The sequence below is a fragment of the Diaphorina citri genome, unplaced genomic scaffold, assembly GCF_000475195.1.
Source record: "Diaphorina citri unplaced genomic scaffold, Diaci psyllid genome assembly version 1.1 scaffold30, whole genome shotgun sequence".
Lineage (NCBI taxonomy): Eukaryota > Metazoa > Arthropoda > Insecta > Hemiptera > Psyllidae > Diaphorina > Diaphorina citri.
The window spans coordinates 385108-409471 of record NW_007377468.1 but is presented as its reverse complement, the minus strand read 5'-3'; the positions used below and the strand labels follow the sequence as shown (position 1 = coordinate 409471).

The 24364-nt window shown below is 38.4% G+C and overlaps 1 protein-coding gene across 1 annotated transcript in view; it reads right to left on the bottom strand.

Moving 5' to 3' along the window:
• LOC103511193 overlaps window positions 1-24364 on the bottom strand; it is an 86006-nt gene that overhangs the window by 58634 nt on the left and 3008 nt on the right. The window lies entirely within an intron of this gene.

Below are 24364 nucleotides of genomic sequence, written 5' to 3'. Positions count from 1 at the left end.
GAAGCCCGCTACTCACGTACAGTCGGGACATGTGTGGCGGAAAAAGCTCGAGACCTGGGTCTGAAAGTGAGTAGCGGGCCCTTTAAGTACCTAGATACCTTTAGGAATTGATATCTAGAACTACGAGTAGAACAAAATAAATATCACAATGAAGCCCGCTACTCACTTACAGTCGGGACATGTGTGGCGGAAAAAGCTCGAGACCTGGGTCTGAGAGTGAGTAGCGGACATAACACACAATCTATGAACAACGAGCTCATAGGAAGGACCAAACTTTAGAAAGTCCGAGTGAGACCTATTAGTCAGGGCAAAAAGGAGTTATCTACATATATCTAAATCAGCACAAAATCATCAAACGATTCTTAACAAAATAACCAATTACCCAAAGAATTCTAAGATCTGCAGATAAACCCTTGGACAGTGAAAATTGGACAGATTTAAAGCCTTGAATGGCCTTCACTGTTCGACAAATCTAGGTCCGTCAGACATTCGGACCGTGAGTGACTGGCCTTACGACCACTCATACGCTCGTACAAGTAAAGACTGAAGAGTATGAGAGTTAAAGGCTCCTAGGAACTAACTCATGATCAATTGATCAGGTTGCTTGATATCATTGTTACAACGAACTACGTGAAAGGATGTACGGGAATAAAGCTTCAAAGAATAATCAAGATCCAAAGAGTTTCGGATTCACAGATTCACACCAATTCGCACATATCTGACGGGGTAATTGGACCATTTGACACTCAGGTGTACGTGTAATGACTACAAATTATAATTAGGTACTTCCCTACTGTACAACCAGCAACCGTTGATAAACCCTAAGTTGAAAAACCCAAAGGCCCCAATGTGAATTTAAACTAGGTTAAATATAATTCCCTTATCAAGCAATCTAATTAACTATAATGTTTGCATTGTTTAATCATTCAATCAGAAATCCACGATTTAAACTTAAACCTAGTTTAAATTTTCTTGCTAAAAAAATAGCAAAGGTTGAGTGCGAACGGCATTCACTTGTAAAACTTTTAGCCAAAACCAAATGTCAGCCGAAAGCAGTTAGGGCTGACGAAAAACGCTGACCCCGTCTGTACACGGGAAAAGGAGAAGAAAATAAAAAGAAGAAGAAATTGTGGCCCCGGGTATTAGCGAAGAAAATATGCTACAGGTCACCTCCAAAGTATTAGAAGAACCACATAAAAGTGTATAAGTAAGGCTGAACTGATGGTATTCAATTAATTCCATTATTGATGCAAATTATATCAGGTTCGTTTTCACTATTGCAGTTGTAACGAGGTTTTTTATTTCGAGATTCTCAGGGGAATTTTCACCTTGTTGTTTGCCACATGAGGGGAATCTATGGGTTCTTTTGGTTCAATGTTTAACAGAAAAGCCAAATTTTATTTCATCTCAAAAACCATTTTTAGTTTTTTTTAATTTTTTATTTTCAATTTATTTATTGTATGAACGACTGACGACTGAGTGCTGAGGTGGTTTAAGCTTGATCTCCTAAAATCTCGAGTCTTTTAGAGATTTCATATTTTTCTTGGACCTCTTTTCCAGAAACGTGAATCAACGTTTTAAATCTTCGAAAGCAACAGATTCTTTTCAGACAAGAAGGTTCTTCTAGACAAGATCAAATAATTTATTCCTGGAATTCGAACTTGAAACAAAAACAAAATTGACCGCGAGTTTTGTCTCTCAATCTCGAGACTTCATATTTATGAGAACGAACGAAACAATAAATTAACAATTTGCAAAGACGATCCTAACATTGTAAAATCATAAGTTGTTTGGCAAGTTTCAGAAAGGATCTAAAGTCTGGGATGATCAGGTCCTTAGCCGACAATGCACAAGGACAGGTGATAAGGTAATAAATTTTGCAACATTGCATTACAAATCATTGCAAAGGTCAGGAGAGGTACCAAATGTGAACATTTTTCAGAGACATCTTTGTGACTCTGTGGTCCTTCAAGCATACATGAAAATGACGCTGAATGCTGAATTGAATATTTGTATCTTTGTATTGTAAGATGCTCATTGCACATGATTTATTATCCACGGCGACAGTATGATAGGCGTAAATTTTGCTAACAAAATTAATAAATTTAGTTTCAGTAAGGAATGTAGTTTTCCTTTGTATTTGGATATGTTGGTAAGTAGGTATTTGAAAAGATTTCCTTTGTGTTCGCATATGTTGGTATTTGATTATCGTAACCTTTAGTTGATGTTTTATTATCTGCTTTCTGTTATTTAGTTTCAGTAAGGAATGTAGTTTTCCTTTGTATTTGGATATGTTGGTAAGTATTTGAAAAGATTTCCTTTGTGTTCGCATATGTTGGTATTTGATTATCGTAACCTTAGTTGATGTTTTATTATCTGCTTTCTGTTCAGGAAATTTATTTAATTTTATGATCAAAATTCAAAACAAGTAGGTAGTTAGTAAGTTTCTATTTTATAGCTGATGCCATTTCATATACAAACATTACAAACCCAAGTTCCTTGGTGGGCTTGTAATTTGGCGGGTTCAAGGAAAAGACATAAAACACAAAATTTGCAATAAGGGTAAAAGACATAAAATTTACAATATGACATTAAGATTTCTTATTATATTAATGTTTCCCCCCCCTTTTTTTTTCACCAATATCTTTTATGTTTGAATAGGTACAAATGTTTTGAGACATTCTAAACACATCCAAAGTTCCTTGGTGGGCTTGTAATTTGGCGGGTTCAAGGACAAGACATAAAACATAAAATTTGCAATAAGGGTAAAAGACATAAAATTTGCAATCTGACATTATGATTTTTTATTATATTAATGACCCCCCCCCTTTTTTTCACCAATATCTTTTATGTTTGAATAGGTACAAATGTTTTGAGACATTCTAAACACATACACAAACTTACTCACATTCAAAGCTTAACTCCGTATACTAAAAAGGCCACTCTGACGCTTGGGTTTAGAGTACTTTAGAGGCAAACAGCCCTAAAAGTCGGGTTAAGCTTCTACGAATAGACGAATCTTAGATTCAGGTTCTAGGAAGTGAAGAGGCAACCTGGTGACTTTCGGTCTAGTGTTGCACTTGGATTGTCACCATCTACCCACCTCTGCAAACACTCATGTGTCCATTATTAGATCATAGTGTAAACGATTCAAATACCATGGAACGAGTACCTTGACAGTCAACAAAATGAGTATAATAGATGAGTTGTGGACCGTTTGCTCAACAATGTATATCACGATTTACCACGCAGAAGCTACGAAGAGAGAAAAAGGAGAAGCTGTTCTATTCAATAGAAAAGGAAACAATACAATTGAGCAGCAAAGTAAAGGCAAATATGATTGTGAAAGAAGTGATCATCACTTTTCTGTGCTAATACTGATTTCATTAGTGGAGATGTAATATTTTCTTCTACTCTGTGTATTGTATTAGTGGAGATGTCACATTGCAAAGTACCTAGGTGTGTCCAATGACTGTGCTAATGCTGATCTTATTAGTGAAGATGTAACATATTCCAATACTTTACCTAGTTATTGGATTAGTACCAATATGTACTGAGGTAGTGCTAGTCGTAGGTATTAGTGGAAATATTTTGTGGAAATGTAATATGTATTTCCCAATACTCTACCTAGGTATTGGATTAGTGGGATGTCACATTGCAAAGTAGGTATGGCCAATTACTGCACTAACACTGATTTCACTAGTGGAGATGTAACATTTCCCAATACTCTGTGTATTGGATTAGAGGAGATGTCACATTGCAAAGTAGGTGTGTCCAATTACTGTGCTAATGCTGATCTTATTAGTGAAGATGTAACATTTTCCAACACTTTACCTAGTTATTGGATTAGTACCAATTATGTACTGTGGTAGTGCTAGTCGTATTAGTGGAAATATTTTGTGGAAATGTATTATGTATTTCCCAATACTCTACCTAGGTATTGGATTAGTGGGATGTCACATTGCAAAGTAGGTATGCCCAATTACTGCACTAACACTAATTTCATTAGTGGAGATGTAACATTTCCCAATACTCTGTGTATTGGATTAGAGGAGATGTCACATTGCAAAGTAGGTGTGTCCAATTACTGTGCTAATGCTGATCTTATTAGTGAAGATGTAACATTTTCCAACTGGTGTATCACTAGATTAGTGGAGATGTCATTTTTCCCTACATTGCCATTGTGTCACTGGTTTAGTATGATTGTAAATTGCAGGTTGCAATTGAACATAAGTGTAAGGTTGCAATTTACAACCATGCAAAAAAGGTAAACTTTACTTAAAGAACTTTAAAGTATTGCAATATAAAGTCAATGTTAGACCTAATTGTGGTATTGAAGATTGCTAGATAGAACACAGAACTATTAATCAATGAATCCACTAAGAAGAGTATCACATTGTAACATGGTCAAAATTCCATACCTCGGCTGGGATTGAACCCACGCCCTCCTGTTTACCAGGCGAGCGCCTTGACCACTACACCACCGAGGTAGGTGAGATAGGTGTGAGACGTACGAAATAGTAGGGTGTGAGACGTACGAAACATAGGGGATTAAAGGTGCCTATCTTTTTTCTTTCCTACCTCGACATCATTTTTGCTGTAAGTATTTCTAAGCACATTCTGTCACCTACATTGTAGGGAAATTTCCGCCCCGCCCGGGGATTCGAATCAAGAACCTCCAGTGCTCTTTACCACTCGTTCACATATTGTCCTTTTAGTCTTTTCAGCATACATCGCTCATCATTTAGATTTAGGATTTAGCCTGTTTAGTTAATTATCAATTTATCACCCATGGTGTATCACTAGATTAGTGGAGATGTCATTTTTCCCTACATTGCCATTGTGTCACTGGTTTAGTATGATTGTAAATTGCAGGTTGCGATTGAACATATGTAAGTGTAAGGTTGCAATTTACAACCATGCAAAAAAGGTAAACTTTACTCAAAGAACTTTTCCATCAATTACTTAACTTAAATAAGGAAAGTAAAAAGCAATCAGTAACCTTGAGAATCTTGAGATTTACAGAACCGTCTCAGACGCTAGACAGTAGCTAATATGTTAATGGGTCTACTTGTCACAGCTGTATGAGTCACATAAACATCGGTATTTTAGAGGTCCATTTACGTCGCGTCAAAGATAAACTTGTTTGGACTAACTTGACCACTATCAACTTTGGACTAACTTGACCACTGTCATCGAAGAACTTGACCACAAGGGTCATCCAAGTCATCTTTGTTGAGATAAGGATGAACTTTCCGTGAGATTGCACTTGAAGAATAGATGGACTTTGCTGAAGATGGTATGGCAAAGCTATTGCCAATAATGATGACCAATTTGCGTGAGAGTACCACCGCTCTTTGTTGGCAACCACCCGACTTCGTGGATCAGAGGTGTACGCTGGAGGTCCCGGGTTCAATTCTCGCTCGAAACGAAGTTTTTTCTCTGTATGGATATCGGAGTGTCCTCACCCTCTCACACCCTTGTGAGAATGTGCTATCCAATCGTACAATTCGGTAAAAAAATTGCTTAAAAAAAAAAAAAAAATTGAGTCATCGAAGAACTTGACCACAAGGGTCATCCAAGTCATCTTTGTTGAGATAAGGATGAACTTTCCGTGAGATTGCACTTGAAGAATATATGGAATTTGCTGAAGATGGTATGGCAAAGCTATTGCCAATAATGATGACCAATTTGCGTGAGAGTACCACAGCTCTTTGTTGGCAACCACCCGACTTCGTGGATCAGAGGTGTACGCTGGAGGTCCCGGGTTCAATTCTCGCTCGAAACAAAGTTCTTTCTCTGTATGGATATCGGAGTGTCCTCACCCTCTCACAATGTGCTATCCAATCGTACAATTCGGTAAAAAAATTGCTTTTAAAGAAATTAATTGAGGAAGGACAAAAAAATAAAATCCATCTTCTCATAAATCAAGAAGAACTTCAAGTTTTTCTCATCAAGGAAACTACGAGAGAAGTTTTGAATGAAACCTAAATGGCCACTGCTCCACTGACCACATAAATCTCTTGAATTTCCATGGAACACCTATGGATTTCTTGATGTGCTTTTGAAATTTGGCCAAAAGTTGGACCTGCGTATGGTCTAGCCTCCTGGCAGGTTGACATCCTTGAACTTAAGATCTTCTTGGGACAGAATTGGTGCCATCGACTCTATCTAAGACAAGAATGACATTCGTATAATTTTACATATTTACAACATTCATATTATTTACAATATACCCGCTGGGCGCTAGGTAGCACCACAAAATAGTTATTAAAAATGAACCGAGGTTCGTTATGCCCAAGGAACGGCCATTCACCCTACTAATTTGCCAAATGGGAAGAATGAATGGGATAGAATTACCTACGAGAGAAAAAAAGGTCAAAACCAAAGTTGCAAAGTTACAATGTTAACTTCATGTTGGTGTCAACTTTTGGATAGGTAATTTTCAATAACTGTCTCTGCTCTTTCCAATATCTACATCTGTCCTTTATCAGGTTATTTAACAACTAGGTAATCCAGGTGTCAAATTTTACAACAATAAATATAAGACTCTATGTGGATGAATATGATGATGCATAGTATTAATAGACTCACAAGTTTACACAAGTGTAAAATTACTGGACTGTTATGAGCATATTTGTGTCTTCAATGTCCAAACCAATAAAAATATCATACCTATGTAGGTAATAATCCGAGACCAAATGGATAAGGGTAAAATAAACTTACTAATAGACTCATCAGAAATTACATGAGTGTTATAATGATGAACATAATATCTTCAGTATCCATGATAATGTCAATAGTAACGATGTCAAAATTAGACCATACAACGACCCAAATAACAATCTTGGAGCAAATTGTTTTATTTTACCCACAAAAAAATACAATACACTCATCTCAGAATGAATTGAAACCCTTTAAGTACAATGTTTTTTAAATACAAGACTGAAATGTCAGTGTTTAATCCTGACCTCCGAAAAAGATCAGAATACATAGATAGAATTAGATACATAACATGTTGTAGGTACAAAGAAATCATATTACGAGTTAAGGTGTTCTTGAATTTCGAATGGGAGGATGATAGATGATAAGATGACATGGTTTGGAAAATGATTCAAATGCCATTTAAAGGTCTGCCAAGCTTTAAAAATAATCCACGTATAATAATTACATTATACATCATAATAATTACCTGACTCCACTCGAGCCTCTCATGATGTGTCCGGCATAGGCTAATTTTCTCTTCTTTATATCTGTCACCTATACTCGTACATGGTAGGAAAATATCCGCCCCACCCGGGATACGAATCAAGAACCTCCGGGTGGAGAGTCAGTGCGCTTAACCACTCGTTCATTGTCCTTGTAGTCTTTTCATACATCGCTCATCATTTAGATTTAGGACTTAGCCTGTTTAGTTAATTATCAATTTATCACCCAAGTACATATTTAGTTAGGTAATTATTATGATGTATAATGTAATTATTATGTGGATTATAACAAAGCTTGGAAGACCTTTAAATGGCATTTGAATCATTTTCCAAACCATGTCATCTTATCATCTATCTTCTTCCCTTTCGAAATTCAAGAACACCTTAACTTGTAATATGTGTTTTCCACTCGAGCCTCTCATGATGTGTCCGGCATAGGCTAATTTTCTCTTCTTTATATCTGTCACCTATACTCGTACATGGTAGGAAAATTTCCGCCCCACCCGGGATTCGAATCAAGAACCTCTGGGTGGAGAGTCAGTGCGCTTAACCACTCGTTCACATATTGTCCTTTTAGTCTTTTCATACATCGCTCATCATTTAGATTTAGGATTTAGCCTGTTCAGTTAATTAGGTATCAATTTATCACCCAAGAACATACCTATTTAGTTAGGTAATTATTATGATGTATAATGTAATTATTATGTGGATTATTCAAAGCTTGGAAGACCTTTAAAACATATTTAGTTAGGTAATTATTATGATGTATAATGTAATTATTATGTGGATTATAACAAAGCTTGGAAGACCTTTAAATGGCATTTGAATCATTTTCCAAACCATGTCATCTTATCATCTATCATCCTCCCATTCGAAATTCAAGAACACCTTAACTCGTAATATGATTTCTTTGTACCTACAACATGTTATGTATCTAATTCTATCTATGTATTCTGATCTTTTTCGGAGGTCAGGATTAAACACTGACATTTCAGTCAGAACTGTCACGGATCAATAAATGACAATAACGACAACTAGACACTGGAGGTTAGTGCCCCAAGCATTTTCGAATAGATTTCGAATCCTCGAATTGAATAAATTATTTTATATCAGGATTATGAAACACTCATCAAATTTTTCCTGGTGCATTTGTTGTTGGGTGGAAGAGCTCACTGCGTGAGAATCTTGCCATGCGTGAGGTTTGACAGACAGAGGGAACTGTAACTGCTAGGGTCTTATCGTCCCGAAATTGAAGAGAGAAAAAAGACAGGATAGGAGAAAGCCAGCCGTTCCGAGAACGAACATTATACCATCAGGATAAAATCCACCCCGGGCGGGAATCGAACCGGCGGCCTAGCGCTTACAAGGCAGACGCACTACCAACTAAGCTAGCTAGGCTGGCCAATAAAGCCTTTTTTCCAGTACAAATTTTCGGGAAAAAGCAATCTCCTCTGTCACTCTAGGTCTTGTCCTATTGTTCACAATGACTTACCAACAAGCAGATGAGTTGTGACACCTATTAGATACACATCAGTGTCTCACCGACTAGATTAACAAATCAGTACCTGTGAATAAAAATATCAATACCCATGTACGTGATTTGGACGGATTAAAACTTCTATCCCATGACTTTAATCAGCGATCCAATAAAATAGTGATAAAAGATATTCAAAACAAATCAACCAGAAGGATACTTTCAGTCCTCAGAATAAAAGGTAGGGGTAGGAAGAAGCAAAGTACATTTTTAAAAGTGGCCACTGGTTTAAAAGTGGTGAAAGCATGTTGGATGCATCAGACCCCAATGAACAAAGGACCACTGAAGTAAAGTGGTTGTTATCCGAATCGATGACTATCTGTACCATCTCGTGGTGCTGGATTTTCCTGGCTTCACTCAGGCTGGGTGAGGTTAATATGAGTCGGTATTCGGGTAGCTTCATAGCTTGTCGACAATTGGAGGTTTAAACCCCTGTCAAATAAAAACTTTGGCTTTTTAGCCCGTCCTTCCTTTATTATTACGATAGTAATAAAAAAAGGTATAAGGGACGGGCTATTGTATTCGCTTCGGTGTCGTCTGTCTGTGTGTGTGTCTGTCTGTTCCCATAGAAGGACTTATCCAAACCTGGTCGACCTATACATATATCAAATTAAAGGTCTTTTTACCAGGAACAGGAAAGTGGTGGTGCGAATTTTGTCCAGAGAACCAAAAAGCTAAAAAATCAAACCTGGTTTTTGGGGGATTTTTTCACATTTTCTCACACAAATGAGCTCTGATCTTGAAATTTGTCGCAAGCTACGCCGAGAAAGGCCAATAAATGGATGGGTGACTTAAAGGAATAAAGGGAGAACGGGCTCTAGTCTTGATTTTAAATCATTACATGAAAATAAAATCAATAAAAAGGAAGGACGGACTAAAAATCAAATCAATAATAAAAATAAACTGAATATTAAACAAATTAGGTAGGTACATAGGTACTGATTTTCTTTAACCACGATCGAATAAACTACGGGCTAAAAAATTCCCGGAGGGACGGGCCCAGCTTGTTTGCCATCCATAACTTGATCCCGATTGAGTTAAAGGATAATTTTATCGATATCGTACCTATATAATATCTATAGTTTTAAACTTCAGACCATTAGATAAAAGCATTATTTTAACAGTGCATTGGCCATTTAATAGAGCAATAAAATATAATAAAAAACATTAAAGCACCATTCAAAACTCATCCCTTATACCTTTTTATTACTATTGTAATAATAAAGGAAGGACGGACTAAAAAGAAAGAAGTAAACAGAGATAATGAAAGAAATAAAGAAAATATTTAATGTGCAGTAGGTATTAGTACAAAGAATTTTATTTCACTTTACATTACAAACAATTTCAGTCCGTTTCCTTTTCCGAAAACCGTCCAAATCAAATCCGTGTGACAAAATCGTTGAACGATGGTTTGAGCTGTTTTGCAACCACATGGTGGGGGGACCAGATCTCCTGGGGAACAATGGGGAGGAATTTGGTGATGTTGGTGATCTAAACGTATACTTGAGTGCAAAATGTCCAAGGCAGTTTGCATTTCCAATGTCCACATTCCTTTTTTCTGACAGCTGTTTCTGTAAAAAATATTTCTCTCTTTTAAACGTTTTTGGTACCCACTAAAAATTCATGTTGTTTTCAAATTACCGTGTTTGATGGTTTTCTAGTGGGGTCTATTTATTTCAATGGGAATTTTGTTGATACATACTGGAAAAAGTTCTAAGGAAGTAGTTTTTTTTTTCAAGTTAACACATTATAGCATTATCCTATTACGAAATTAATTCATCACCCAGAGACATCAGCATCATGCTCAAGTCTGTTTGATGCAGACAAATGGCATTAATCAAGCCGTCTGATGGCCTTAATTCTAATCCAGAATAGGGTTATCAGTTATTAGGTGCAATTGTCTGCATCCTCTATTGACTATTCCACTCTCTATGTCTATTTGCCTTACGATACGTTGTAAGTTTTAAGTTCATCGCTGATCATTAGGGAAGTTTTGAAAGCTTGATGAATTGAAAATGTCTTGAGGCTTTTTTTAAAGGTTTGATATAGGGAACTGTGATTGCAAAAGTCTTAGTGTAACGAATTCGAAGAGAAAAGGAAGACAGGAGTAAGGCAGCCGTTCCGAGAACGAAACCTACAGGTGCGTTTTCACTCACTCGGCAAGCCGGTGTCAATCGACATACGAAACACAACCCGAAGGAAGTCGGTCTAGACCAGGGATTTCCAACTTCCATGTGTATGCGGGCCACATGCTACATTGGCAGGTACTTCGCGGGTCACATACACAGGGGAGCAGGCCCGTATCCAGGAGGGGATGGGGGGTGGATGCTCCATTTTCGGATTCTACTCCATAGTGAAAGAGCCGAAAATCAAGCCATTTCTACTGCCCTATATTACTGCCACATGAATGCCATAGAACCCTGTATGTGCGATTTTACAGCTTATGTATGTGTGGACACAGCTTATGTATGTGTGGACACAGCTTATGTATGTGTGGACACAGCTTATGTATGTGTGGACACAGCTTATGTATGTGTGGACACAGCTTATGTATGTGAGGACACAGCTTATGATCCAAGATAGACTATATAGGCTGTAGGTCGTAGGTAGTGTAGGTAATGGTGCTTCATTAATTGCAATTAAAATATTTAACCAAGACCTCGGCATAGTCGGAATGTATGTTTAGGAGCTCATTTTATTTATTTTGTTTATATTTTCATCATTATAATAATTCAAATCTCCTTGATTACCTATTTATCATTTCAGTTTTTATTTCATTTATTGATGACAGGCGTATGATTAATTAGGTTACATAACTAGGATGCCCCACGGATTAAAAATATTTAGGAATGTATGTACTCGTATGTAGGTTTGTACGTAGGTACGTACATTATTTATTCCTCATTTATTTACTAATTTACATAGAGGTAGGTTACATAGGTACATATTTATTTACATGGGTAGGTAGGTATATGTAGGTATGTTAGGATTTATTTGTTTATTCATTAATAATGAATATCAGTTTCATCATTATAATAATTCAAATCTCCTTGATTACCTATTTATCATTTCAGTTTTTATTTCATTTATTGATGACAGGCGTATGATTAGTTAGGTTACATAACTAGGATGCCCCACGGATTAAAAATATTTAGGAATGTATGTAGGTTTGTACGTAGGTATACGTACATTATTTATTCCTCATTTATTTACTAATTTACATAGAGGTAGGTTACATAGGTACATAAGTATTTATTTACATGGGTAGGTAGGTATATGTAGGTATGTTAGGATTTATTTGTTTATTCATTAATAATGAATATATCAGCATTATCCTTCATTAGATCTGAGGAGCATGGAGCACCACACGAAGTCTTGTGTTCTTTAGCATGCTATGAAAAATAACTACATTTTTGTAGTTATTTTTGATATTCTGTTTGAAAAGAACATTCGTATGTAGGCACCTACCTACGTAGCTCAAAAAAAATAAATAAATAAATAAATAAAAAATAAATAAAATAAAATAAAAAAGTCAAACAGTCAAATAGTGAAATCATCAATACCTAGGTACCAACAAGCTAATTGTCCACACGAGGCTGAGTGCATCCCGAAATCTGACCAGAAAACTGAAACAACTTGGACCTAGCCGAGAATCGAACCCGCGGCATCAATAAAGTGTAAGCCCAGTGTGAACCATCCTAATCCATGCAGCACAGAAGTTGCTAACTTCATAGAGGTTAATGTCATTTTTCTTATACACAGTGTATATTACACACTTTAGGTAGGTATAAAATAAATTTATTAAAAAAAGCTAACTTCACAAGTGTGATGTGTGTCGTTAAAATTAATCGAGTCCCTCACTGCCTACTTCTCTACAGAGATTATAATCCTCTAATTTATATAACCTTTACGAATATACTACAAACATATTACCTAGAGTAGGTACATAAAATAGACAAAAATCCACGAAATAGACACAAACAAAATGACTCAGCACTTGATATGGGAACTAGTCAAAGCATACTACCCAAAGCAGCAAACCCAGAAACTCTTAATAAATATTATTTTGTGAACACATTACAAAAGATCAGGAAGGTCGAAATCATGAGGATTTTTTTGAAAATGTTAAAACCATAATAATACCATGAGCGATTTCTACTGCCCTATATTACTGCCACATGAATGCCATAGAACCCTGTATGAGCGATTTCTACTGCCCTAGATGGTTCACATGAGGCGAGATTATCAGTTTTATTAAAATCTTTGAACAGGTTGGTCCCGACTGTAGATAGAATCGTTTTGCAATTCACTTTTCGGTTCAGGACGTTCGGTCCATAAGGATATTTTCTGATTGAACTTTGCTAGTTCACCAAATATTCGTGTCAAAGTCCAAATACGGGTACATAGGTAGGCCTTTCGGCTTGGCATAGGCCATAGGCGTTTCGGCTTGTCAGGTATACCTGGGCGTCTATGGCCAAAAAGCAATGGGGGTACGAAGAGGATACAACCTGCGGAATCTGCGGATGCGGCAGTGAGCAGATGCCTGAACATCTCCTGGTATGCGGCCAAATGGAGACGACATGCACTCACGCAGATCTCCTTGCGGCAATGGAGAGGGCAATCTGCGTCTCAAATTTCTGGGGAAGAAAGATTTGATGAGAAAGAAGAGGTTATATACGGAAAGTAAGTCAGTCTATGGCCAGCCTAAAGAAGACGGTTGAAGTGTGGGACCAGCTCTCCAACCATGAAAACATAACAGGAATACACCTTTGTGACATATAGCGATCTTCGGAACTACGGAATATCAAACAGAACTGTAGAAGAGCCTTTTATTATTACCTATGTTAAGGCGGTCTCTTCTTGATTCCCTTGTGTGCTGCGTCCATTTTTGTTTAGAGGAGGTGGTATGAAACGCTGGAGAAAGGGAACAACAAAGGGACTTAAAAATATGGTATCTGTGAGGGACAACTCTTTTTCAAAATTCGTCTACAAAATGAACAATGAAATTGATCTCAGTAACGAAAGGTACAATTAAAAAGTGTGATAAGATTTTTATCAGGATGAGGATTGCATTATTCTTCTTTTAATGTTTTTCGCAGTGAACTTCATTAGAGACGATACCTATAATTTTGCAAGTTGCAACATGGATGCATTTCGTTCCAGCAATTAAATCTTTGTTGGGTTTTGCCAAATTGGTTTTCAGAAGCTTACTATATTACTGCCACATGAATGCCATAGAACCCTGTATGTGCGATTTTTACTGCCCTATATTACGGCCAAATGAATGCCATAGAACCCTTTATACGCGATTTCTACTGCCCTATATTACTGCCAAATGAATGCCATAGAACCCTGTATACGCTATTTCTACTGCCCTATATTACTGCCAAATGAATGTCATAGAACCCTGTATACGCTATTTCTACTGCCCTAATATATTACGTAATTACGGGCAACTGAATGCCATAGAACCCTGTATGAGCGATTTTTACTGCCCTAATATTACGGGCAAATGAATGCCATATTGCCATATGATGTTCTCGGTAAAGTGTGAACAATTGAAGCTTATATCATTTCCAACCAGTATAATTACCCATATCATAACCTACGTGCTCATTGATACACATGTAATTATCCTAATAGTCAAGGTACACACAGCGTAACAACCCTCCTAAGATTCAAAAATTCAAATATCAGATGGATTAGCGACGCCATGAGAAATAGGACTCGATTTGTAATGAAACTCATTCCACAAGTTCCAGACTGGTATAAGTATGTGGTAAGTATTTGTGGTAAAACAAAGATTTTTCTCAACTTTTGTAGATAATATTGTATATCTGGGAGAGGGATATGTTTTATGAATAAGGAGAAAAAAAAATCATGGTATTACTATAAGTGAATCCTTTGCAATAAATTCCCCTTTCGCTAATCTTTTTACACTGGTAATGCTGCCACTGGTCGCATCCCGATTAAAATGCTCTCAATAATGTTCGTTCTCGGAACGGCTGGCTTTTTCCTATCCTGTCTTCCTTCTCTCTTCGATTTCGGGACGATAAAACCATAGCAGTTACAGTTCCCTCTGTCAAACATCTTTAAAAAAAAAAAAAAAAAATGCTCTCAGAAAATACACCAAACAAAGGGCCGAAAAGACTTTAAAAAAACTTGAATTCAGCCTGGAATCGAACGCGGGATATTTTCCCCCCAAGATTTGATAGAGGTAACTGTAACTGCTATGGTCCTTGGCTAACTTGTCTGGTTTTATTTCCAGATCGATTTTTGTTCAGTAGTCCTAGGAGTACATAAAACTTTGTAGACTCTACAAAGTTTTATGTAGAGTCCTTATTTGGACTAAGGACTCTACAATGTAGAGGTCTTACTTTATAGACAAAATACTAATGCCTGATGAGAAAAATTGAAAGATTTTTTCCTAAAAGAAGTCGGGGTGGGGTGAAAGGGTTAAACTTGGTGATGAGGTGGTGTTTATTTATTTTGTAATGACTTGCCGAGTATCTGTGCCGATCCTAATTCTGTATGCTTCTCTAATGTCAAATACAGGGTGTGATTGTACGAAGGGACTTACGGTATACACCTACCTGAAATTCATGTGCGTCTTGGAGACATTAGGCAGTCCCTATGATTATGAACCCAAAAGCAAACTGCACTCGTACTGTGTTTAGGTCATTCTGCAAGAAGATAGGGTGAAAGAGATCCTACTGGAGAACCCTTAAAAGAAAGAAAGGAAGAAATACAATAGTCCGTCCCTTATACCTTTTTATTACTATTGTAATAATAAAGGAAGGACGGACTAAAAAGAAAGAAGTAAACAGAGATAATGAAAGAAATAAACAAAATATCTAATGTGAAGTAGGTATTAGTAGGTACAAAGAATTTTATTTCACTTTACATTACAAACAATTTCAGTCCGTTTCCTTTTCCGAAAACCGTCCAAATCAAATCCGTGTGACAAAATCGTTGAACGATGGTTTGAGCTGTTTAGCGACCACATGGTGGGGGGACCAGATCTCCTGGGGAACAATAGGGAGGAATTTGGTGATGTTGGTGATGAGAAGGGTTCTATCGGGCACCTCTTCTGATGATCCGAACTGACCGAAGAAACCTGTTTACATCCCGAAGTATAGATTTGAACATAAGAAAAAGATTGCTGAAGACATATGTGTGGAGTGTGTTGTTATATGGAAGTGAAGCATGGACGATTGGAAAGACCGAAGAGAAAAGGATACAAGCATTTGAGGCATGGTGTTGGAGAAGAATGATGAAGATTAGTTGGATTGAGCGTATAACGAATGAAGAAGTATTCAGAAGAGTCAAAGAGAGAAGAAACCTAATGAAGAACCTAAAGAAAAGAAGAGCAACACTAATAGGACATATACTAAGACATGGGGAGTTACCAGCAAGAGTTATCGAAGGCATGATTGAAGGCAAAAACACAAGAGGAAGACCACCACTGGACTACATCAAACAAATAATGGAGGATATGAACGTCACAACCTACTACGATCTCAAGAGGAAGGCAGAAGACAGGGAAATATGGCGTACTGCAGCAAACCAGCCTAATGGCTGTTAACCAATGATGATGATGAGTCGTACTTTCCTTTCGGAAATTACAATTTCCCCTCTTCTGAAGCTCATTTCCCCTCTTTTAAAGGAACATAAGGGAATTAGTTTAACCCACTAGGTGGCGTCGTAGCGCCTGTACTAAAACCATTGAAAATTCAAGATGGCGTCTTCCAAACCATCGAAGGTCTAGTGTTTAGTTTCCAAAAGAAAATCGTTGAGGTTTACGAAAGAAAAATACACCTCATTTTTCCGAAAGGATGCTTTTATGAAACAACCTACTCGAGCTGTAGACGTAAAATAATCGGAACGTACAAGTGTGAGCGCTGCTTTATAAGTGACGGGAGATATTGGTAAGTTTCGGCTCCCATGAACAGACCGCCTGGGTCGCAAAGATGGCTCAATATGGTTAGTCAAACACTCCCGAAGTTCATTCGCACTCCCTCCAGCCACTTCAGCTTAACCTTTGACACTCCTACACCACACTCCAGCACTCCATAGTACTCCGGGCAGAAGAAGATATTGGCCAAACTTTCACTCTTTTGGCGTACACAAACACAGTAGTTCCCAAACAATCTAAACATTGCTATAGTAGTATATATATATTTTTTTTTTAAGATGAGTGTTCCACCACCGTTTTTATTTCGTAGCAATGAAACAACTGCTACATTAGACGCATGTGACCTGTGTCGTAGCTCGTAACATGCCCAGTCCAGTATGTAGTATAGTCCGTTTTTTTGTAACCTTTCATGCGAAACACCACTGTAGTGTAGTGGTTAGCACGGTGGACTCTGGATCTAGAGGTTGGAGGTTCGAGTCCAAGTCAAGCCATAAAATTGAGCGTAGTCTTTTAAGCGGGGTACGACATTTGCGACAAGCACTTAAGCTGCAATCCATCCACTAAAGAACTTTTTTCGCACTGGACTGGAATTACCTAAGTATAGTGGAAATCTTTGTTTATTGGTTGTCTTTTTTTTTTAATTTGATTCTCTGTCCCGAAATCGAAGAAAGGACAGGATAGGAGAAAGCCAGCCGTTCTGAGAACAAATCTTATCTGTTTGGGTGTGCCCCGGACGGGAAACGAACCTGTGAGCTAGTGCTTATGAGGCAGGCAAGCTACCATTCAAGAGTTTTAAGCTAACTAAGCTGGCTGTGATTATTCATTTCAAGCAGAGAGAACCCTTTACTGTCAGCCAGCTGGTTAGGGTTAGCTGTTCTTCTCTTCTCAGTCCCACGGGTTTATTGTCTCATAAGAAATACTCTGCGTTGGCCACTGTTAGATTATTGTCTCACTAGAAGTACTTTGCGTTGGCCACTGTTAGATTTGGCTACCGCTGGGCAATCCAACCAAAATATTATGTATGCGGTGCGCTGGTAAATTTGATGAAAACCGCAATCATGGCAACACAACAAAGCCATAAACTATTATGATTTAAACTATTGCTTAGTATTATTTAAACGATTGCTTTAGCATCATTTAAACAATGATGATCCACGCATGTGTCTGGGGCTCATGATATAATAATGTTATAATAAACTTGTAAGTCTTATAGCAGAGGAGGGTTAATGGGTTTACAAGTGATTCGAATTTTGGGAGTGTCTTTTTCCGGTTCCAAGACTAGCGGTTCTAAATTCGAACAGAAGAAAGAACTTTGTTTTTGAGGTATTACCTATAACGTCACTGTATGACGTACAAACGTATAACAGATAAAAGTTAAACGACACTAAACTGTAAAGATTTTATAATGACTCATTTTTACCCTCCATCGGTGACAAGCTATCCGTCTTCTCACATTAACCTGAGTGGGGCCGGGAAAAACCAGCAGCACGCCATTGTACAGACGGTCACCCATCCGTTTAACAACCATGCACAACGTTGCTCAACTTCAGTGGTCTATTGAGAACTGGTGTATTCAACGTTCTCATAGCACCTGGCTTGTCCAGTCTTTATATAGGAGGATACTTTCTTGAGTTTCCAAGCCTGAAGATTTTCGTAGGTCAGAGCTGGTTTCGAACCCCCCATCCAAATCCCTAATAGGTACAAAGTGCACAAAGTCTTAAATTATTAGAGGAGGTAGGTAAGTACTCAGGTTCTGAGGTCAGAAGTCAATTTACTCAAGTGATAATGAATTCTAGCCTGAATTCTTCAAATCATTCAATGATCTACAATGTGAAGCGTCACCAATCAGGATGGAATGATGTGACGATTTTAAAATATTCTATGTGCCAGCCTAGTTAGCTTGGAGAGTAAGCGCCTAGTAAGCGCTAGGTTGCGGGTTCGATTCCCACCCAAAGCGAACGATCTCTAACCAATAAGGTTCGTTCTCGAAACGGGTGACTTCCTCCTATCCTGCCAGCCTTCTCTATTCGATTGCGGGACAATAAGACCTCAGTAGTTATTACGATCTCAAGAGGAAGGCAGAAGACAGGGAAATATGGCGTACTGCAGCAAACCAGCCTAATGGCTGTTAACCAATGATGATGATGAGTCGTACTTTCCTTTCGGAAATTACAATTTCCCCTCTTCTGAAGCTCATTTCCCCTCTTTTAAAGGAACATAAGGGAATTAGTTTAACCCACTAGGTGGCGTCGTAGCGCCTGTACTAAAACCATTGAAAATTCAAGATGGCGTCTTCCAAACCATCGAAGGTCTAGTGTTTAGTTTCCAAAAGAAAATCGTTGAGGTTTACGAAAGAAAAATACACCTCATTTTTCCGAAAGGATGCTTTTATGAAACAACCTACTCGAGCTGTAGACGTAAAATAATCGGAACGTACAAGTGTGAGCGCTGCTTTATAAGTGACGGGAGATATTGGTAAGTTTCGGCTCCCATGAACAGACCGCCTAGGTCGCAAAGATGGCTCAATATGGTTAGTCAAACACTCCCGAAGTTCATTCGCACTCCCTCCAGCCACTTCAGCTTAACCTTTGACACTCCTACACCACACTCCAGCACTCCATAGTACTCCGGGCAGAAGAAGATATTGGCCAAACTTTCACTCTTTTGGCGTACACAAACTAAACACACAGTAGTTCCCAAACAATCTAAACATTGCTGTAGTACTGCCGGAGGATGGGGTTGATTAGAACTGGGGGAACAATTATTTCTAAGGTCATTAACCGTATTATTATAACAAGCCTCTAGTTTAACGTACATAGTTACATACGACCCCCCATCCACACCCCAAATAGGTACAAGGTGCACAAAGTCTTAAATCATTAGAGGAGGTAGGTAAGTACTCAGGTTCTGAGGTCAGAAGTCAATTTACTCAAGTGATAATGATCACAATGAATTTGATTGACTCTTTAGGTACTTTTGACAAAATGCGAAATATCTATCTGACGAAGTTCTTCTCTTGATTTGCCGACTTATCGTGGCATACATTGCGAGAACAATAATTCTGAGCATATAGGGTTGTCTTAACACAATGCCTCTGCCTTGTAACCGCTAGGTCGTGGGTTCCGCCCGGGTCGGACTTTATCCTGAATTGATAAGGTTCGTTCTCGGAACGGCTGGCTTTCTCCTATCCTGTCATCCTTCTCTCTTCGCTTTCGGGACGATAAGACATCAGCAGTTACAGTTCCCTCTATCAAATATTCAAATCTCCCCCTCCCTCCTTGTTAATCTTCGTCCATTGAGCTTTTCTCTCGTGAAAAAGGACAAAACAGACCGTCTCAGACTGACGGATGTAAAATTCTCTAAACATAGGTAGGACAAAATGCGAAATATCTATCTGACGAAGTTCTTCTCTTGATTTGCCGACTTATCGTGGCATACATTGCGAGAACAATAATTCTGAGCTTATAGGGTTGTCTTAACACAACGCGTCTGTCTTGTAAGCGCTAGGTCGTGGGTTCGATTTCCGCCCGGGTCGGACTTTATCCTGAATAGATAAGGTTCGTTCTCGGAACGGTTGGCTTTCTCGTATCCTGTCATCCTTCTCTCTTCGCTTTTGGGACGATAAGACATCAGCAGTTACAGTTCCCTCTATCAAATATTCAAATCTCCCCCTCCTTCCTTGTTAATCTTCGTCCATTGAGCTTTTCTCTCGTGAAAGAGGACAAAACAGACCGTGTCAGACCGACAGATGTAATTAAAGGTCTTGACCGCAGGCCCCTAAAAAGCGCCAAATGGTTATACCCTTATACGGTCAATACCAGAAATAGTATGGGTGTAGTGTTTTAGGTCTGTGCATATACCTTGTCAAATCCTGTAACCCTATTACCCGTGTAAGAGACACGGGGAATGATATGAGTAAAGTAGGAATACGTCGAGAGTGAGAAGTTCTATATTTTAGAATATTATGTGAATGGGGAAAAAGATCTCGGATCTGAAATCAAGAGAGTAGATGCGGGGAGTGGAGAAGGGTACGAGAAAAGAAATGTACTGAATTTGTACTTGCTTCTCGCTTCTCGCGTGAACTGGTACTGATACTTGTTTTGATTAGGAAGGTGCCGGGTTCGATTCCCGTAGTAATTAGTTTTAAGATTAAATAGTAGGATAAGATTCTCTATCAAATCCCCCCCCCCTTTTTTTAAATCTTCGTCCATTGAGCTTTTTTCTCGTGAAAGAGGACAAAACAGACCGTATCAGACTGACAGATGTAAAATTCTCTAAACATAGGTATTTGAATTTTCTGATTTCAAGTCCTAGTTTTTTTTTTCAACTGCGAATTTTGAACCTACCCAGTATTTGAACAAAGATAATTCGCAACCAGAGAGACACATCTTCACGCTCTTGTATCATTATTATCATTAACGATTATGATGCATAATTCGCAACCAGAGAGACACATCTTCACGCTCTTGTATCATTATTATCATTAACGATTATGATGTAATTCTCGCCATTTTTATACCGTGATTATTGTCACTTTTGACAAATTCAAACAGTCGTAATCCCATCATTAATCTCAAACCTTATATCCTACATATTAGCAGTGAAATATTAAGACCTACGAGTCTGTTGAAGCAATACTTGAAAAGCTTATAACCTTATAATGACGATGCTTGTGAGGTTATAAGTCTGATAACCCTGTAGTTTTAGGACCACTTTGCCAGCTTAGTCGGAGCGGGAAATTTTTTGAAGGTGCCATATTTCCAGATAACAACCGCTTACAGCGTTTAATGTGTCGCAAAATGACCTAATCAATGTTGGCTAGAAATGCATACCTACTATGGGATTCGAACACAGATTTGCCAGCTTAGTTAGATTGAAGGGTAGCTCATCTGCCTTGTAAGCGCGCCATTTTTATACTGTGATTATTGTCACTTTTGACAAATTCAAACAGTCGTAATCCCATCATTAATCTCAAATCTTATATCCTACATATTAGCAGTGAAATATTAAGACCTACGTGTCTGTTGAAGCAATACTTGAAAAGCTTATAACCTTATAATGACAATGCTTGTGAGGTTGTAAGTCTGATAACCCTATGGCTTAAGGACCACTTTGCCAGCTTAGTCGGAGCGGGAAATTTTTTGAAGGTGCCATATTTCCAGAAAACAACCGCTTACAGCGTTTAATGTGTCGCAAAATGACCTGTTCAATGTTGGCTATAAATGCATACCTACTATGAGATTCGAACACAGATTTGCCAGCTTAGTTAGATTGGATGGTAGCTCATCTGCCTTGTAAGCGCTAAGTCGGGGGTTCGATTACCCTCCGGAGCGGACTTTATCCCGATAAGATTCGTTCTCGGAACGCCTGTCTTTCCTTTCTCCTATCCTGTCTTCAGTAGCTTCATTTTCTCTATGTCAAGCCTCTTGAAAAAAAAGTCCTCTAATTTTGAGAAGACCAACCTCTCCTGATAATTTTAATAAATCAGTACCACCTCCCAGTAACATTTCTCATATTTCACTCAATAATACCTGAGAAGCTGTAGGTAGGTGTGAATGTATGTGCCTACATTGGATAATGCTAATTTTCATTTTCACCCGCATATATAATTTGATTAAGGAGATAAGTGAAGGCTCATGTTTGAGATTTGCAAGATTAAATATGAGGCTTTGGATACAGTTATGTATCAGGGCAAACACCCCAAAATGCTGTATTGCCAGACATTTGGTCTTGAACTTTAGCTCATCCTGCTGTATAACGTGTCAGAATTAACATCACTTGGCGATTCGTGTGACATGTATCGAATAATTTATAACGAATTTATTCATATAGGTAACGTATAATTTATAATGTCTAATATATCCAGATTAGGGGTCGAATTTTAAAACCGGATTACCTTTTAGGGGCGGTTAGGCTTAGAGAGTGTTCGGGTGGTAGAGAACGCCTAAGGCGTTAACCTCGCCTAGTGGTTGCCTTCCACTCAAGAGTCTATTATTATTATACCAAGTCCCATCACAGTACATGCCATGCCATTAATATTTATGGGCATTAGAGTGAACTTTTGAGTTGTATGGCCGCCATACACACCACACACCATACATACACGCTACGCCACTGGTTAAGCTTATACAAATCTCTACTCTTTGCCCACTGTAGACTTCTTGTCTCAATCTTTTGAATTTGCTTTGGTGGTTACGATTCAAGTGTTCCTCCCTTCTTAAAATCTTTGGTTAAATCATAATAACCTGCCTCGGTGGCGTAGTGGTCAAGACGCTCGCCTGGTAAACAGGAGGGCGTGGGTTCGATCCCAGCCGAGGTATGGAATTTTATCCTCAATTATTTGAGAATTTGACCACATAATAATGGAGCTCTAAGGGTTAGGTGGTAGAGAACGCCTAAGGCGTTAACCTCGCCTAGTGGTTGCCTTCCACTCAAGAGTCTATTATTATTATTATTATTATTATGACGCTCGATTCAAAGAAATGCCCATTAGTTTTGGGGCCCCAATAGGAATTTCGGAGGCCCCCATAGGGACCCTATTTTTGGGTGACTTTTTCATCTTAACACACCCATTTTCGCATTAACAAAAGATTGCGTAACGAGGGACAAGGAAAAAAGTGGCAGCAAATACTTAACACCCATGACATCATCCCTAATCTACCGAGAAAGGCCGCTGTTGCTCATTTTCGACTGCTCACTGGGCATGACTGTTTGGCTGAACATCTCCACCGCTTTGGTCTAAAAACTTCTCCTATTTGTTCCTTATGTTCCTTAAACAGTCCTATGAACTCAGTTCACCTGAACTCCTGTCCTGCCTTGGAAGCCAGCAATGACATTGTAGGTAAATATTGGGAAGCCAGAGGTAAAATGACCTAGTAGGTAAATAACCCGACGGTAAATATTGGGAAGCCAGAGGTAAAATGACCTAGTAGGTAAATAACCCGACGGTAAATATTGGGAAGCCAGAGGTAAAATGACCTAGTAGTCAAATAACCCGACATTTGCAAACAACAACAACAACAACTTAAGTTGTTGTTGTTGTTGTTTGCAAATGTCGGGTTATTTGATTACTAGGTCATTTTACCTCTGGCTTCCCAATATTTACCTACAATGTCATTGCTGGCTTCCAAGGCAGGACAGGAGTTCAGGTGAACTGAGTTCATAGGACTGTTTAAGGAACATAAGGAACAAATAGGAGAAGTTTTTAGACCAAAGCGGTGGAGATGTTCAGCCAAACAGTCATGCCCAGTGAGCAGTCGAAAATGAGCAACAGCGGCCTTTCTCGGTAGATTAGGGATGATGTCATGGGTGTTAAGTATTTGCTGCCACTTTTTTCCTTGTCCCTCGTTACGCCGTCTTTTGTTGTGTTTGATCTTGAATTTAGATTTAATTAGTCTTTTTGCCGATTCAAGTTTTGGGAAGTTTTGGCGTAATTGAAAAGGGGATGCTTGTTCCTTTTTTGGCCAGATAGTCGGCGTTATCGTTTCCTGCGAGGCCGCAATGAGCGGGGACCCATTGCAAGGCTATAGTTTTCTTCTGATTTTGAAGCTGTTTTATTATTGATCGGATCTCTCTAATTTCTACTGAAGGATCGAAATATAACAAAAGGGAAAATGCGTAACAAAATTTTCAGTCTGTCAGAGCTCAGGCGTAGGGGCTGATATAGAAGGAAGAAAAAAAGGGTTGTCCCCGTTTGGGTGCCAATTG